Source organism: Mustela putorius, unplaced genomic scaffold, assembly GCF_011764305.1.
Source record: "Mustela putorius furo isolate JIRA1106 unplaced genomic scaffold, ASM1176430v1.1 tig00003854_pilon_pilon_pilon, whole genome shotgun sequence".
In the NCBI taxonomy this organism is placed as follows: domain Eukaryota; kingdom Metazoa; phylum Chordata; class Mammalia; order Carnivora; family Mustelidae; genus Mustela; species Mustela putorius.
In genome coordinates, this window is record NW_025422006.1 from 1,436,679 (window position 1) to 1,449,290 (window position 12,612).

A 12,612-nucleotide genomic window follows, 5' to 3' on the forward strand; every position below is an offset into this window, starting at 1 on the left:
ACGTGCCCCTGTGTGATTGCTAATGCTAATTTGCCCTTTGCCCCATCTTAAAATGTTTAAATCCTAAACAACATACCTCTCAAATACCAATCTGTCCTTGAATTTGTATTTGATGACCATGGCATATAATAAAAACTATTTCTGGCACAGCGCTTCAAAAACCCTTGGAATTCCTAAGTGACCAGTGTGTGTCTCTTATGCTAATGAAGTGACACACGGTGGCCCCTATATAGCCTAAGGATAGGGGCTGGTCACCACAAAGACTAACCACATGCTTAACAGGTTGGAACTTTGGGCCAACCAAACCTCCAGCGAGGACAGGGGGACTGGAGGAGTTTCATCACATGGCACCTGAAGTGGGTCACCTTGTTCAGGACTTTGCCCTTAACCTGCAGGTCTGCACTAAATCTGAGCAGTGTCAGGACTGATCTAATTACAGGACATTCTGGGGGGTGTCAGAGATTATTCTCTGAACAGTGACCTCACCACCACACCACACAACCTATTCCAAAGTGGCTAGAAATAATTTTTGTCCTATTGCCTATGAGCTCTCATGGAATTGATCTTAATGCTCCTAACGCTATACCTATTGTTATATTGATACCCATAAAATAAGCAACTTGTAGGCAAGATGAGTGTATTCACTTAACCGGGCTTTCATTAAATGATCGTGGGAGTCGAGTTCCCATACTGCTCATCATGGAGTAATCACACTCCACCTCTACATTCCAAGTGAGAACATGGACATAATACACAAAGCAAATCCTGGAAGACTCTGAAACGTGGACAAGAGAAGGCAGGAATGGGTACAAAACTTCAGGAATTAAGGGAGGATTGGGTGATGAGTTCCTCGGGGTTTATTTTTGCCTCCTGTAGATAGATCCCAGTCTGGATGGTACAGCACACTGCGACTCAGAACTCCCAAAGGTTGGAGTAAAAAAAGAAAACAGACAAAAAAGGTCCCAAGCAAAGATCATTCCCTCCAACCAGCAGGGGTTGTATAAAACGAAAGAGGAAGTACACTGCTCTTGGTAATGAATTTTCGGATTTAATACCAAAAGCTAAGGCAGCAAAACCAAAAACAAACAAGGGATCACATCAAACTAAAAGGCATCTGCACACCAAAGGAAACCATCCACAAAATGAAAATGACTGGGGAAAAAAATATTGCAAATCATTTATCTGATTAGGGGTAGATAACCAAAATATATAGAGAACTCATAAAACTCGAATTGCTTCTCACAATCCCAGTGCAGCTTTCCACCCATGGGTCCTATCTCCATGTTTTAAATCACCTTTTTACACACACACACACACACACACACACCCTCATAAAACTCAATAGCAAGAAACTATGATCACATTAAAAAATGGACAGAGGGGGTGCCTGGGTGGCTCAGTGGATTAAGCCGCTGCCTTCGGCTCAGGTCATGATCTCAGGGTCCTGGGATCGAGTCCCACATCGGGCTCTCTGCTCAGCAGGGAGCCTGCTTCCTCCTCTCTCTCTGCCTGCTTCTCTGCCTACTTGTGATCTCTCTCTGTCAAATAAATGAATAAAATCTTTAAAAAAAAAAAAAAAAAAAATGGACAGAGGACCTGAATAGACATTTTTCCAGAGAAGACACACAAAAAGAGGCTCAACATCACATCTGGAGAAATGGAAGTCAAAACCACAACAAGAGATCACCTTACACCTATCAGAACAGCTCGTATAAAACAAGAACCAACCGGTGTTGGCAAGGATGTGGAGAAAAAGAAACCTGCACGCACTGTTGGTGCGCATGCAAACTGGTGCAATTAATAGGAATATAAATTGGTGTACTGTGTAAAAGAGTACAGAGGTTCCTCAAAAAATTAAAACTAGAACTACCACGTGACCCAGCAATTCTACTTCTGGGCATCTATCCAATAGAACTGAAAACACTAACTCAAAAAGTTAGCTGCACTTCCATGTTCACTGCAGCATTATTTACAATAGCCAAGACACAGAAACAATGTAACTGCCCACCAATGAAAGGAGAGATAAAGAAATTCTGGTATCTAAACATGATGGAATATTATTCAGCCATAAATAAGAAGGTAACCCTGTCATTTGCAACAGCATGATCAATCCTTAAGGACATTATGCCAAGGGAAATAAATCACACAGTAAAAGACAAATACTATATGATTTCACTTACATGTGAGATCTGAAAGAAACAAATTCACAGATTCATGGAATAGATCGGTGGTTGCCAGAGGGGAGGGGTGGGGAGTGGACAAATGAGTGAAGGTGGTCAAAAGGTAAAAACTTTCAGTTATAAAATAAATGAGGGGCACCTGAGTGGCTCAGGGGCTTAAGCCTCTGCCTTCAATTCAGGTCATGGTCTCAGGGTCCTGGGATCGAGGCCTGCATCATCGGGCTCTCTGCTCAGCAGGGAGCCTGCTTCCCCCTCTCCCTCTGCCTGCCTCTCTGCCTAATTGTGATCTCTCTCTCTCTGTCAAATAAATACATTAAAAAAAAAAAAAAAAACGAGCCTTGATGATCCAATATACAGCATGGTGACTACAGTTAATATTGCCATTATTATATATTTGGAAGTTGCTAAGAGTATAAACGTTAAAAGTTCTCTTCAGGGGGCACCTGGGTGGCTCAGTGGGGTAAGCCTCTGCCTTCGGCTCAGGTCATGATCTCAGGTCCTGGGATTGAGCCCCACATCGGGCTCTCTGCTCTGTGGGGAGCCTGCTTCCTCCTCTCTGCCTGCCTCTCTGCCTACTTGTGATCTCTGTCTGTCAAATAAATAAATAAAATCTTTAAAAAAAAAAAAGTTCTCTTCAGAAAAAAAACTGTAAATACACATGGTGATAGATGTTCATCACTTTTTGCAATGATCATTTTACAATATATACATATACCGAATCATTATGCTGTACACCTGAAATGAAGATAGTGTTTTATGTCAACTAAATATCAGTTTAAAAAAAAAATACAATGTTTGAAATCATGCAATTTAATCCAATGAACATAATGTTTGTAAGTTTGCTCTGTCATTTATTACTTAGCAGCATAAGCTTTCAAACATTAGGGAATAAAATTTTTGAAGCGGCTGAAGAGGAAGGCATGCAGAACAGAACCCTAATGCCCAAGAGGAGCTGTGCCCTCTTCCTCCCAACCAGGCAACTGGCTGTGCTGACAGGAAGCAAAGGCAGCAAAGAAGCAGGAATCCTGCTGCTGTTGGGAGACTACGGGAAGAGCTTTGTCAACTAGCCCCAACCCAACACCAAGCAAAATGAGACATGAGGCGGCGCCATTCCCACTCTTCACCAGAATGGCTCCTGCAAATACAGGAAGCTGCTTTGTCAACTTTCTCCTTCCTGCACGAAGTGACCCCAAGCACAGAGTGGGGAGAATCAGGGAGAAGGAATTTGGGAAAGGGATCCCTTTATATTTATGTATGAAGTCCTGAACAAAGTGGCCCTCACACAAAGCTGAACAGAAACAATAAAGCAAAAATATCAAGAACTGAATTATGGTGTAGAATACTGTCCAGAATTCAGAGTGGCCTCAGTGCAGTGGATGAGAAAGGCAAATCAAAATACATCCCATAAACTATAACACCCCTTAAACTATAGCCCATAAAAGTGAGCCAGAATGTGCTTTTGTGGTTTTTTTTTGGTTTTTTTTTGTTTTTTTTTAAAGATTTTATTTATTTATTTTACAGAGAGAGATCACAAGTAGGCAGAGAGGCAGGCAGAGAGAGAGGAGGAAGCAGGCTCCCGCTGAGCAGAGAGCCCGATGCGGGACTCGATCCCAGGACCCTGAGATCATGACCTGAGCCGAAGGCAGCGGCTTAACCCACTGAGCCACCCAGGCGCCCCCAGAATGTGCTTTTGAATAAAAGCATGTTGACAAGGACAACTGCAAAAATGGCAAAGTAGGGGTTATGGGGACAGTCTTTCCTCAGAAACAACAAAAACTACCACATGCCTGTCAGAATCACACTTAATAGGAAATTGGGAAGCCAGTAAAATGTTTACAGCAACCCAGCCAACACATAACCAGGAGAAAGGCCACTGAGCAGAGAAGGAAAATGTTGTAGTTTTTTAGCTTCTGTAGCCATGTCCACCACCTGAGCACAGTGGGTCTTTAAGATCACATTCTGCTTTCTCAGTAGAACCCCATCCTGACCACAGTAGACTGGATCTTGTTCCCAAAGAACTGTGTATCTCTTGTGTTCCCAACTGAGCTCCATTTGTTTTGATCTAGTCTGTAAGATCCCTGAGGACTAATGGAAGGGGCCTGTTTTCTACGTAACTCATAACTTTCTTGAACACATGACTATGCAGAAGTTATTTCTCAAAGATACTGAGAGTCAAATGAATAAGCCAGTGCCAACTGGCACAAAATAACAATTCCGAGAAAAAACAAGACATGTTGAAAGCCAAGGGAGGAAAAGGTATAGAGTGAGAATCTTTAGAAAATATTTGAAAGGAGTCCATATAAGAAGGAACTGGAAAACGATGTGAATGTATAGGGCAGGAAGTACGCTCAGAGAAGACCTGAGAAGACCACACACTTTCACCTCTGGCTGATGTTTAGGCTAAAGGCAAGCAGGGCAGGGAGGCAAAGGCAGTGCGGAAAGGCCTTGCTAAGTGCAAAAGGAATGTCCAATATGCAGCCAAAACACAGAGACAAGAGATAAAATATTTTTGCTTTTGTTGTTTTTTCTTTTTGTGCATAATATTCCAAATGTCCATACTCAACAGCCACCGCAAGAAATTAAGCATGCAAAGAAAAAATATAAAATGACCCAGATACAAGAAGGAAAAAGGTTAACAGTAACTGTCCTCATGGAAACAGACAATGGAACTACTACTACAGACTTGAAGTCAGTGTGTCTGAAATATGTTCAAAGAACTCAAAGATACCAAGAAAATAATATGTATGATAAGGAATACTAATAAAGACACATTAGAAAAAGGAAACAGAAATTTTGGAACCAAAAATTATAAAACTTGAAATGAAAAAGTCACTGAAGTGTTCGACAGATGTGAGCAGGCAGAACAATACGCAAAAATGAACATATAGGCTGAGTGAAATTATCCACTCTAAAAAACAGGAAGAAAAAGAATGAAGAAAAATACATGGAGTCTAAAAAACTATAGGATACCATCAAGTGTACCAACACTTGCACAGCTGGAGTCACAGGAGAGCTGCAGGAGAAAGAAGCTGAAAGTGTTTCTCAAGAAATAATGGTCTAATCCTCTTCAAATTGGATGAAAACTTTAGCATATCTGAGAAGCTCACAAACTATAAGGATAAACTCAAAGAGATGTACACGGAGGCACGTTGTACTCAAACTGTCAACACCAAAGACAGAATGACAAGAAAGCAACTCATTACATAAGGAATCATGAGTAAAATTATTCACTGATTTATCATCAACAACCATGGAAGCAAGAAGGCACTGAAAAGACATTAACATGCTAAAAGAGAAAGAGTTAACCAAAAATTATATGTCAAAACTATCCTTTAAGAATAAGGATAGGGGCGCCTGGGTGGCTTAGTGGGTTAAGCCGCTGCCTTGGTCATGATCTCAGGGTCCTGGGATCGAGTCCCGCATCAGGCTCTCTGCTCAGCAGGGAGCCTGCTTCCTCCCTCTCTCTGCCTGCCTCTCTGCCTACTTGTGATCTCTCTCTGTCAAATAAATAAATAAAATCTTAAAAAAAAAAAAAGAATAAGGATAAATCAAGACATTCTGATACTAAAAAGCCAAGGGAGTTCATGATTAATATACCTGACCTACAAGAAATGTTAAGGAAGGGACACCTGGGTGGCTTGGTTGGTTAAGCCACTGACTTCGGCTCAGGTCATGATCCTGGGCTCCTGGGATCGAGTCCCACATAGGGCTCCTTGCTCAGAAAGGAGCCTACTTCTCTCTCTGCCTCTGCCTGCTTGTGCACATGCTCTCTCTCTCTCTCCCTGACAAATAAATAAAAAAATAAAATCTTAAAAAAAAAAAAAAAGAAATGTTAAGGAAATCCTTTAGGCTACAGTGAGAGAATACTGTAGAGTAACTCAAAGTCTTATGGAGAAATAACGAGCACTGGTTACACAGATAAATAACAAAGGCAATACTACTATTCTTTTGATTTATAATGCCTCTTTTTTTCCTATATGATTTATTTTGTTTTAAAGATTTTATTTATTTATTTGACAGAGAGAGAAATCACAAATAGGCAGAGAGACAGAACAGAGAGAGAGATGAGGAGAAGCAGGCTCCCTGCTGAGCAGAGAGCCCCATGCGGGACTCGATCCCAGGCCCCTGGGATCATGACCTGAGACGAAGGTAGAGGCTTAACCCACTGAGCCACCCAGGCGCCCCTCCTATATGATTTAAAAACAAATGCATAGAGCAATAATGTAAAATCTGTTAATGAGTATGCTATGTATAAAAATGTAACCTATGATAATAACAATATAAAAGAGAATGGAAAGAGATATAAGGAAACAGAGCTTTTGTCTACCTTTGAAAGTAAGTTGAGAGTATTTCATACTAGGTTGTTATAAGCCTAAGATGTTAATTGCAATCCTCAAGGGAGCCACGAAGACAACTAAAAACTACACAGATAAGAAGGGAAAAGGGAATCAAAATGGAGCACTATGAAAATCAATTCAACATAAAAGGACTTAATAATGGAGGAATAAAAATGACATGGTAAAAAGACAACAAAAAGCAAATGACAGAAGCACGTACTTCCTTGTTAGCAGTTACTTTTAAATGTAAATGGATTAAACTCCCCAACCAAAAGTCCAATTGTCAGAATGAATTTTTTAAAATTTGATGCATCTCTGTGCTGTCCGTAAGAAACTTACTTTAGAGACATATACACAAACATAGAGGTTAACAAATAAAAGACTGGAAAAAGATACTCCATGCAAATTACAACCAAAAGAGAGCTGGGGTGGCTACACTATCATCAGATGAAACAAAGTTTTTTTTTTTTAAGATTTTATTTATTTATTTGAGAGAGAGAATGAGAGAGAGAGAGAGAGAGCATGACAGGAGAGAGGTCAGTGGGAGAGGCAGACTCTCTGCTGAGCAGGGAGCCCGATGCGGGACTCGATCCTAGGACCCCAGGATCATGACCCAAGCTGAAGGCAGTCACCCAACCAACTGAGCCACACAAGCGCCCCAGATGAAACAGAATTTAAATCAAAAATTGTTACAAGATGCAAAGGATTACATTATATACTGATACAGGGGTCAACTCACCAAAAAGATACAACATATCTTATAAACATATATGCACCTAACAAAGGATCCCAAAATATATGAAGCATTATTTGATAGAATTCAAGGGAGAAATAAATTCAGTAACAGTTGGACATTTCAGTGCTCTATTTATAATAACAGATACAACTACACAGAAGATCAGTAAGAAAACAGAGGATCTAAACAACAGTATAAACCATTAGACTCAATAGACATAAAAAACATGCCACCCAACAACAGCATAATACATACTGTTCTCAAGTGCACATGAAACATTTTCCAGGACAGACCCTATGTTTGGTCACAGAACAAGCCCAGATATACTTTTAGAAGACAAAATTATACAAAATATCTTTCCAACCATAATAGCATAAAATTAGGAGTTGATAGGGAAAAATGAAAAATTCACTAATATGTGGAAATACTCTTAATCAGTGGGTCAAAGAATAACAACGGAAATTAGAATATAATTTGACATAAATGAAATGAAAACACAATCTAGCAAAACGCATAAAGAGCAAAAGCTGTGCAAAGAAAAAAATAAACACCCAGTGTGAAATAATATCAACTGATTTTCAAAGGTATGCAAAAACTCTTTTTTTAAAAAAAAGAAGAGGGAAACCTGGGTGGCTCAGTGGGTTAAACGTCTGCCTTCAGCTCAGGTCATGATCTCAGGGTCCTGGGATCAAGACCCACCTCGGCCTCTCTGCTCAGCAGGGAGCCTGCTTCCCCCCCTCTCTATCTTTGCCTACTTGTGATCTCTCTGTCAAATAAATAGAATCTTAAAAAAAAGAAGAAGAAAAATCTCATCAATAACCTCACTTTATACTTAGGGAACGAGAAAAGAAGAGCAAACTCAACACAAAGCTGGCAGAAGGAAAGAAATAGTAAAGATTAAAATATATATAATGCAATCAAGAACAGAAAAATAAACAAAACCAAAATTTGGGTTTTGTTTTTTTTAAATTAACAAAACAGATAACCTTTTTAGCTAAGTGGACTAAGAAAAAAAGACAATTCAAAATTACTAAAATCAGAAATGAATGTGAGGGATATGATCAATGACCTTACAGAAATAAAAAGGATTATAGGAGAATGCCTAAACAATGTATGGCAACAAATTCAATAATCTGGATGGAATGTGCAAATTCTTAACAGTATACAAACTACAAAAATTGACTCAAGAAGAAATAGAAAATCTGAATATACTTATAACAAGTAAAGAGACTGAATCAATAATTAAAGTTTACTAGCAAAGAATGTCTAGGACCAGATGGTTTCACTACTGAACTCTCTCACACACTCAAGAAGAGGGCCGCCTGGGTGGCTCAGTGGGTTGGGGCCTCTGCCTTCAGCTAAGGTTGTGGTCCTGAGATCAAGCCCCACACCAGGTTATTCGCTCCCCAGAGGGCCTGCTTCCTCTTCTCCCTGCCTGCCCCTCTGCCTACTTGTGATCTCTGTCAAACAAATAAATAAAACCTAAAAACAAAACAAACAAACAAAAAAACCCACACACAGAAGAATTAACATCAATCATTCTCAGACTCTGAAAGAAAAGTAAAGAAAAAAAAAAAAGAATGAGGCCAGCACTATCCTGATAGAAAAGCCAGACAAAGATATCTCAAGAGAAGAAAATTATGAACTCACACCCTTAAGAATACAGGCAAATGTAATCACTTACATTTCTCTACAAGTGATGAAGCATGTAAAAATAAAACAACTCAATTTACAATACTATCCAGAAGAATAAAACACATAGGAATAAATCTACCCAAAGAAGCCCAAACTTATGCACTGAAAACTACAAAACATTACTGAAAGATTCTAAAGTAAGCCTGAAGTCCGCTTGAAACTGCCCCTCCCCCTGCTTGTGTATACACACATGCTCACTCACTCTTTCTCCCCCTCATTCTCTCTCAATAAATAAATAAATATTTTTTTTTAAAATAAATTAAGCCCAAATTAATGGGAAGACATCTGTGATGGTCAGGACACTTAACACTTAAGACAGAAATACACTTCGAAGTGGTCTACAGGTTCAATGCAATCCCTATCAAAATCCCAATGGCCGGGGCGCCTGGGTGGCTCAGTGGGTTAAGCCACTGCCTTCAGCTCAGGTCATGATCCCAGGGTCCTGGGATCGAGTCCTGCATCGGGCTCTCTGCTCAGCGGGGAGCCTGCTTCCTCCTCTCTCTCTCTGCCTGCCTCTCTGCCTACTTGTGATCTCTGTCAAATAAATAAATAAATTCTTTAAAAAAAAAATTTAAAAAAAAAATCCCAATGGCCTTTTTTTGCACAAATAGAAAATCCAAGCTTAATATTCATATGGAATATTTATTTCATATTCAGAGACACTAAATATCCAAAACAATCTTGAAGAAGGAAAAAAAAACTGGAGGACTCATACTTCCCAATTTCAAAATATACTACAAATCAACACTAATCAAAACAGTATGAAACGAATAAAAGCATAAATATTTGGATAACTGGAATAATATTAAGCCCTGAAATAAAATCAAAGACCCATGTTCAATTTGATGGGGTGCCAAGACCATTCGATGGGGGTAAGAACAGTTCCTTCAGAAACATGCAGGCACAAATGGACACTCAACTGCAAAAGAATGAAGTGGCACCCTTCCTTTTACATCATATGCAAAAATTAACTCGAAATGGATCAAAGGACTAAATACAGAACCTACAAAATTCTCAAAAGAATGTATAGAAGCAAATATCTGACCTTGAGTTTGAATATGATTTCTTAACTCTGATAAAATGATGAATATCAAAATAAAAAATACTGTAAGCTTTATAAAAGTCAAACCTTTTGTGCATCAAAAGTTATTTATCAAGGTAATAAAAAGAAACTATGTGGTGGCATTCAGAAAACATATACCTGATAAGTGTCTGGCTCCCAGAATATATAAACAACTCTTTTTTTTTTCTTTAAGATTTTGTATTTATTTATTTTTGTGAGAGAGAGGGAGCATGAATAGTGGGAGGGGTAGAGGGAGCCACAGACTCCCTGCCAAGCAGGGAGCCCTGTGGGACTCTATCCTAGGACCCTGGGATGATGATCCGAGCGGAAGGCAGACACTTAACCAACTGAGCCACCAAGGTGCTCTATATAAACAACTGTTAAAATTCAACATAAAAATCAAAAAACTGCTGAAACAACCCATCATGAACATTGTTGAAAGAAATGTAAAAACAGAAATTATCAACAAAGAAATAACAGATAAAAAAGGGGATAATTTAAACCTGAAAAATACAATAATTTACTTTTTACTTTTTTTCTTAAAGATTTTATTTATTTGAGAGAGAGAGAGAACACAAGTTGAGGGGGAGGGGTAGAGGGAGAGAGAGAAGCAGGCTCCCCAATGAGCAGTGAGCTCAATGTGGGGCTCCATCCCAGGACCTTGAGATCATGACCTGAGCTGAAGGCAGATACTTCATCTACTGAGCCACCCAGGTGCCCCCAAAATAGAATAATTTAAATACAAATCTCACCAACTTAGTTCCATAGCAGGAAGGAGGTGGAAGAGAAAAGAATCTGGGAGCTGAAAGATAAAGCAACAGAAATTATCCAGTATCAACAGAGAATACATGAGGGGGAAATGAAGAGTTCTTCAGGAAATTGTGAAATAATAACAAAAGATTTAACCTTCATGTCATCAGTCTCAGAAGGAACAAGGAAAAGTGCCTAGGGCTAGAAATGAGTGAATAATTCCCAAATATGATAAAAAACAAAACAAAACAAAAACTATGCCTACAGAGTCATACAGATGTCTAAACCCAGACAAATGACAAGCAAATTTCTGAAAACTAGAAACAAAGCCAGGCACCTGGGTGGCTCAGTGGGTTAAGCCACTGCCTTCAGCTCAGGTCATAATCCCAAGGTCGTGGGATCGAGTCCCACATCGGGCTCTCTGCTCAGCAGGAAGCCTCCTTCCTCCTCTCTCTCTCTGCCTGCCTCTCTGCCTACATGTAATCTCTGTCAAATAAATAAATAAAATCTTTAAAAAAAAAAAACACAAAGCAAAGAAGAAAAAATAGACTATATTTCTCACCAAAAACCAAAGGGGCCAGTAACAAGTGGCACTACATTTCACACATGCTTAAAGGAAAGGATTGCCCAACTAAAATTCTATATCCAGAGAAAATCATCTTTCAGACTGGAAATAAAGATTCTCACATAAGAAAATTAAGATAATTTGTTACCAGAGACGACATTCGCATAATTTCCTTTAGCTCCTTGAACATATTTAAAATAGCTGATTTAAAGTCATTGGCAGGGGCACCTGGGTGGCTCAGTTGGTTGAGCGACTGCCTTCGGCTCAGGTCATGATCCAAGACTTCCAGGATCAAGTTCCCCATTGGGCTCCCAACTCCTTGGGGAGTCGGCTTCTCCCACTGACCTTCTCCTCTCTCATGCTCTCTCTCACTCATTCTGCCTCAAATAAATAAATAAAATCTTTAGCGGCGCCTGGGTGGCTCAGTGGGTTAAGCCTCTACCTTCGGCTCAGGTCATGATCCCAGGGGCCTGGGATCGAGTCCCGCATGGGGCTCTCTGCTCAGCAGGGAGCCTGCTTCCTCCTCTCTCTCTGCCTGCCTCTCTGCCTGCTTGTGATCTCTGTCAGATAAATAAATAAATAAATCATTTAAATAATTAATTAATTAATTAATTAAAATAAAATCTTTAAAAAAAAAATAAAGTCCTTGGCAAGTAAGTCCAGGGATGTCTGGGTGCCTCAGCAGGCTGGGCATCAGACTCCTGATTTCAACCTGGGTCATGATCTCGGGATCCTGGGATTGAGCCCCGGGTTGGCTCTGTGCTCAGCAGGGAGTTGGCTTAGGATTCTTTTTCTCTCCCTCTAGCCCCTCCCAAATAAATAAATCTTTAAAAAGTTATCTTCTCGGGGCGCCTGGGTGGCTCAGTGGGTTGGGCTGCTGCCTTCGGCTCGGGTCATGATCTCAGGGTCCTGGGATCGAGCCCCGCATCGGGCTCTCTGCTCCGCAGGGAGCCTGCTTCCCTCTCTCTCTCTCTCTCTCTCTCTCTCTCTGCCTGCCTCTCTGTCTACTTGTGATCTCTGTCTGTCAAATTAAATAAAATCTTTAAAAAAAAAATTATCTTCTCTCCCTCTGCCCCTCGACCCCCCATGCCCCCACTCATGCTCCCTCTCCTTAAAATACATAAATAAATAAATAATAAAATCTCTGGCAAGTCCAACAACTGAATTTCCTCAGGGACAGTTTCTATTGATTAGTTGCTTTTTACCCCATAAGAAAGGCCATACTTTCTTGTTTTGCATGTCTTGTAATTTTTTTTGAAAACTGAACATTTTAAACAATACAGTGT

The 12,612-nt window shown here is 39.9% G+C and overlaps 1 protein-coding gene across 1 annotated transcript in view; it reads right to left on the reverse strand.

The window, feature by feature from the left end:
- Nucleotides 1–12,612, reverse strand: part of LOC101689077 (centromere protein P) — a 227,042-nt gene that overhangs the window by 175,406 nt on the left and 39,024 nt on the right. The window lies entirely within an intron of this gene.